A 6,000-nucleotide genomic window follows, 5' to 3' on the forward strand; every position below is an offset into this window, starting at 1 on the left:
CTTGGAGTAATCATGGATGATAGACTGACAATGAATGAACATATAAATAATATGGTAAGAAATTGTAACTATCATATTAGAAACATAGCATTTATTAGTAAATACTTAGATGAAAAATCTATGGCCATACTCATTAATCACCACATATTTTCAAGACTTGATTACTGCAACTCGCTGTTCTATGGATTACCAAATTATAAGCTGAAGAAAATTCAGGGTACAAAACAGAGCCGCTAGATTAATAAAAGGACTACACAATTGGGGAAGAGTTACCCCTGCACTAATTAAATTACACTGGCTGCCGGTAAAAGCGAGAATTGAATACAAGTTACTCTTACTAACGTTTAAGATACTGAACCAAAATGAACCAAAATATCTAAAAGAATGTCTGAATAAACTAGAACTAGAAACAAATGTTAACATAAGACACATGAGTGACAAACATTGACTATCTGAACCAAGAACAAATAGTCAATTTGGTGAAAGGGCTTTTAGCTACTGTGCGCCTAGACAACTGAAATGAAGGACCTAAAGGGAGCAACTGAATTTAAGAAGAAACTAAAGACATTACTCTTCACAAGATCATATGATTTGGAAGAGGCTACAATCAAAGAATTGTATAATTTATAATGAAAATGTTTCGTTAGATGATTAATATGGACCTGCCCGAGAAGTAGTTCACTCAACTTCAGTGGAGGGTTGGATTTAAACCCCAAACAGGTAACAAGTAGCAAGTAAGTTAATGTTGAGGATTATGGGGCAGTTTGGGCAGAAAGTGTAACATTAGAACTATATAAAAGTAGGGAAACACTGTCTGTCCTAAGTACGTATATTCATTAACAATTTCCAGAGGGTTATGCATAGCTCTTATTTGTTGTATTTCTGAATGCTCAGTGTATATTATCCTAGTTTTACTCATACTCATTTTCAGTCCTACATATCTGTTTTCTCTATTCGAATCATCTATCATCTTTTTATAATTCCTACCATAGCTCACTAAACACAACTAGGCCATACGGAAATCTTAAGTTGTTAAGGTAGTCTCCATTAATATTAATTCCTATATTTTCCAAATATAAATGCTTAAAACTTCTAATTCCTTTCTCAATTGGAATTTTCTCATTATCTTTATGCAGTTTTATGATTGCTCTACTTACTGTATAGATATCTTCAAGAGTTTTAACATAAGATTTATCGATTCCTTGTCTTTGAAGAGCTTTCAATACTGCTCAGGTTTTGACAGAATCAAAAGCTTTCCGATAATATATGTGTATAATGTGTATACTTATATATTATTATTATTATTATTATTATTATTATTATTATTATTATTATTATTATTATTATTATTATCATTATTATCATTTGCTAAGCTACAACCCTAGTTGGAAAAGCAGGATGCTATAAGCCCAGGGGCCTCAACAGGGAAAATAGCCTAGTGAGGAAAGGACACAAGGAAAAATAAAATATTTTAAGAACAGTAACAATATTAAAATGAATATTTCCTATATAAACTATAAAAACTTTAAAATAACAAGAGGAAGAGAAATTGGATAGAATAGTGTGCCTGAATCTACCTTCAAGCAAGAGAACTCTAACCCAAGATAGTGGAAGACCATGGTACAGAGGCTATGGCACTAAACAAGACTAGAGAACAATGGTTTGATTTTGGAGTGTGCTTCTCCTAAAAGAGCTGCTTACCAAGACTAAAGAGTCTCTTCTACCCTTACCAAGAGGAAAGTAGCCACTGAACAATTACATTGCCGTAGTTAACCCCTTGGGTGAAGAAGAATTGTTTGGTAATCTCAGTGTTGTCAAGTATATGAGAATAGAGCGAATCTGTAAAGAATAGGCCAGACTATTCGGTATATGTGTAGGGAAAGGGAAAGAACCGTAACCAGAGAGAAGGATCCACTGTAGTACTGTTTGACCAGTCAAAGGACCCCAAAACTCTCTAGCTGTAGTATCTCAACGGGCGGCTGGTGCCCTGGCCAACCTACTACACACACACACACACACACACACACACATATATATATATATATATATATATATATATGGTACGGTCACTGTCATACAAGTATCCTGGACCAGGATTCGATTCCCGGTTGGTCAGATGTTATTGTCTTTGAGTGATTTTGCCTCGAAACTCTGATCCCGAGGTCGGTAAGAGAATCCAGACATTAATTTATTAGAATAGGTGGCTTATTTGAAATATGAAAAAACACGTCTAAATGTGCAAAATTTATCATATATATATATATATATATATATATATATATATATATATATATATATATATATATATATATATATATATATATGTATGTATATTTATGTATATATATATATGTATGTATATTTATGTATATATATATGTATAAATATATATACACACATATGTATAATGTGTAAAAATCACATGGAAACGTGATGCTTAGATGCAAAAAAACCACAGGGAAAATGAAAATATGAAACATAAGATTAAGTCCAGACTAGTCTCGTGATACTTCTTCAGAGGATCACGAAACTAGTCAGACTTAATCTTGTTTCATATTTTCATTTTCCTTGTGGTTCTTTTGCACATATATATAATATAATATAATATATATATATATATATATATATATATATATATATATATATATATATAATATATAGAATATATATATATATGTACGCTATACAGTGATGCCTCAGGATACGAAATTAATCCGTTCAGGATGCGGTTTCGTATCCTGATGTTTTCGTATCCTGAGTCGCGTTTTACATGTAAATAGCCTAATCCGTTCCAAGCCTTATAAAAAGTCACCTTTTCTTTCATAAACACGCTAAACTGTAGTAATAAACATGCATTGCAGCCATTTCTATCATTCAATAATTAACACAACCGTTAAAAACAGCCTAATCCATTCCAGAAACCACTATGAGATTATTCAATAATGTACAGTACGTAGTTATAGCCAAGTTATCCCCCCCAAGCCCAAAGAAAACGGTCCGTTTTCTTTACTACGGTACGATACTGTATAAAAGTTACGGTACTGTATGTACGTAAAGCATTTAGATCAGTGAAGGTGTATTGTTACTGTACCTGTACGTACACCTAAATTAATTATTGATACTGTACCTGTACACTCTGAAAAAAAGGTTACAGTTAATTAGTGTAACAAAAAAGTTGAAACTTACCTTTTGAGTGAGACGATGTCCGATAGCGAAGTCGCGGCAGAGGAGGATGGCATAAGGCAGAAAACGTAACAAGTGACAGACTACGTACAGTAATTTACACACTTAACACATTAACACTTAAACTTTACAAAATAAAAAAAAATGGCAGAAATAATTAACACTTAACATTACGTATGGAAAACTATAAAATGAAAGAAAAAATTACTTTAACACTTAACGGTAACATAAAACTTAAAATTGAATTTTTTTTTTTTTTTTTTTTTTGCCTTTTTATAACTTTACGTTTTTCTTATTTTCTAAATCTCTTCTACTTCTTCATCACTTTCTTTTTTCTGTTTCTTTTCTTTACTTTCACCTTCTACTTCTTCATCTCTTTCTTTTTTCTGTTTCTTTTCTTTACTTTCACCTTCGTCTTGGCCTACCAATACCGCTGGCCTCTTTAATAAGAAACTATCCATTGAAGCTTGTTTCTGCCTACTTTTCAACACATTTCTAAAATGCGTTAGGCAAACGTCATTGCAGTGTTGAAGCGCACGGTTGGTATAAACTTTTTCTGGATGTTCCTTTTCGACGAAGTCTGCCATTTTATGGAAACATGCAAGAATTTCCTTAATGTCTGCCGTTTTCAAAGGTGCAACATCCTCCTCATCACCGCTAGAGAACTGCTCTTGAACATCACTCACTTGCATCGTCTCCAACTCCTTCAAGTCGTCCGTCGTCAACTCCTCGTGGTGCTCCTCGATAAGTTCATCGATATCTTCCGCGCTAACTTCCAGCCCCATGGACGTACCAAGATGTACGATGTCAGCCACCTCAGACTGCTGAATTGGTTCAGGATCGTCAACGATCTCGGCTTCTCCTCCAGGCTTCCCGAACCCCTCGAAGTCTCGTGCAGAGACAGCATCGGGCCACAGCTTCCTCCAAGATGAGTTTAGGGTACGCCTCGAAACTTCCTGCCAAGCGAGATCGATGAGTTTGAGGCATATCACGATGTTGAAGTGATCTTTCCAAAATTCACGCAGAGTGAGGTTTGTACTCTCTGTGACTTGGAAACATCTCTTGAAGAGATGCTTCGTGTACAATTTTTTAAAATTAGAAATAACTTGCTGGTCCATGGGCTGGAGGAGAGGGGTGGTGTTAGGCGGTAGATACAGGACCTTTATGAAGGAATACTCGGCCAGAAGATATTCCTCGAGGCCAGGAGGGTGAGCTGGAGCATTGTCCAACACCAGCAGACATTTCATAGGGAGGCGCTTTTCTTCCAAATATTTTCGGACAGTCGGACCGAAGCAGACATTCACCCAATCAATGAACAGTTGCCTCGTTACCCAGGCTTTTGCATTCGCCTTCCACATCACAGGAAGGTTCTCCTTAATAACTTTGTGGGCTTTGAAGGCTCGGGGATTTTCTGAATGGTACACCAGCAGGGGCTTTATCTTGCAGTCCCCACTGGCGTTTGCACAAAAAGCAAGGGTAAGCCTGTCCTTCATAGGCTTATGTCCGGGTAGCCTCTTCTCCTCCGCCGTGATGAATGTCCGACGAGGCATTTTCTTCCAGAAAAGCCCAGTTTCGTCGCAATTGAAAACTTGCTGCGAAGTGTAGCCTTCCTGCAGAGTCAACTCCTCGAACGTTTTAACAAAGGCTTCGGCAGCCTTCGTGTCCGAGCTGGCTGCCTCCCCATGCCGTACCACTGAATGGATGCCAGTCCTTTTCTTGAACTTCTCAAACCACCCACGAGAAGCCTTAAACTCTGGGGGTTCCTGCTGGGATGTTCCTTCTCCTGCTCCTTCTTCGGCCTGAGCACGCACGAGATCACCGAAAATGGCGGAGGCCTTCTGGCAAATTGTAGTCTCAGTGATGGTGTCTCCTGAGATCTCTTTGTCCTTGATCCACACAAGAAGCAGCCTCTCCATCTCGTCATGCACGTGCGTTCTCTTGTTGGAGAAAATAGTGACGCCCTTAGAAGGTGTTGCTGCTTTGATGGCCGCCTTCTGCTTCAGGATGGTGCCTATCGTAGACGGATTCCGGCCATACTCCTTGGCGATCGCACTTAAACGCATGCCAGACTCGTACTTTTTAACGATTTCAAGTTTCGTCTCCATCGAGAGCATCGTCTTCTTCTTCTTTCCTTCGGCAACATTCTTGGGACCCATGGCTTCAGTAATACGTAATATAATACACTACGTAACGTTATATACAGTCTATGTATAGTAAACACTAATACAGTACAGTGCACAGTAACGAAAGTTTATTAACGATAACACGTGGCGTACGAATGTACTGTATATTAACACAAAGTCAAACAAGCGAAAGCACACAACACAATGTCTGTTAACGATACCGCGGTCGGAACGAAAAGAGAGAGAGAGAGATGAACGCCCGTGCGTAGGCAAGCTGGGATAGTTGCCGACCAATAGGAAAGCAGGATCTTATGGCGTCAGCTAGCGTCTGAGTAGGGAGATAACCAATGGGTGAGCGGGAGGCTGTAAGTGAGTCTACCCAAGTTCAAAGTCTGGCGGCGCGCGCTTTTTAAAATTACTCTCGGCGAAGAGTTGGGATCTCGTAAGGTTTTCGTATCCTGAAATTTTATCCGTATCCTGGGGCATAAAAATCTTCGAATCACTTTTCGCATCCTGAATTTTTCGTAAGCAGAAACTTTCGTATCCAGAGGTATCACTGTATATATATGTACATATATATACATATATACATATAATGTATATATATATACATATATATATATATATATACATATACTGTATATACATATATATATATAGCCTATATATATATATATATATATACACATATATA

Source organism: Palaemon carinicauda, chromosome 36 (genome assembly GCF_036898095.1).
Source record: "Palaemon carinicauda isolate YSFRI2023 chromosome 36, ASM3689809v2, whole genome shotgun sequence".
In the NCBI taxonomy this organism is placed as follows: domain Eukaryota; kingdom Metazoa; phylum Arthropoda; class Malacostraca; order Decapoda; family Palaemonidae; genus Palaemon; species Palaemon carinicauda.